The sequence below is a fragment of the Mastomys coucha genome, unplaced genomic scaffold (assembly GCF_008632895.1).
Source record: "Mastomys coucha isolate ucsf_1 unplaced genomic scaffold, UCSF_Mcou_1 pScaffold14, whole genome shotgun sequence".
Lineage (NCBI taxonomy): Eukaryota > Metazoa > Chordata > Mammalia > Rodentia > Muridae > Mastomys > Mastomys coucha.
The window spans coordinates 119,584,698-119,585,239 of record NW_022196896.1 but is presented as its reverse complement, the minus strand read 5'-3'; positions in this window follow the sequence as shown (position 1 = coordinate 119,585,239).

The window sequence follows — 542 nt, the reverse complement described above, 5'->3', positions numbered from 1 at the left end:
GGGATCCCCAACTGAAAAACTGTTCTGTTGCTACTTCATAACTGTAATTTTGCTACTGTTATGAGCTGTAATGTAAATACCTGATATATGACCCCTGTGGGGGGTCGTGACCCCCCCCCCAGGTGAGAACCGATGTGTTAGAGGTCCGTGAGGTGGCTGCAGGAGAATCAGGGTACAGACAGGCCTCCCCACACAACAGAGTGCTACTCACAATGGCTCCCTAGCCCAGGCATGCTGGCTCTTCCTACTTGATCTTTAAACTCAACATCATTCTGATTTAAAAAAAAAAAAAAGTCTCATCTATAGAACTCTCATGTATGTAGGAGAGTGGAGAGCAGCCTGCACACAGTACTGGCGTCCTCCTGCCTCGGTGCTCAGATTCCCACCACAGGCAGCACGGCTGCACCGAAGCCTGCAAGAAGCCTCAAGCAGGTAAGAGCACGCACACGTTCCCAAACAGCACGGGGTGAGGCAAAGCCTTGCTGGGAAAGAACCTCAGCCAAGGGACAGAGTCAGACTCAGGCAGACACATGAGGCTCAAA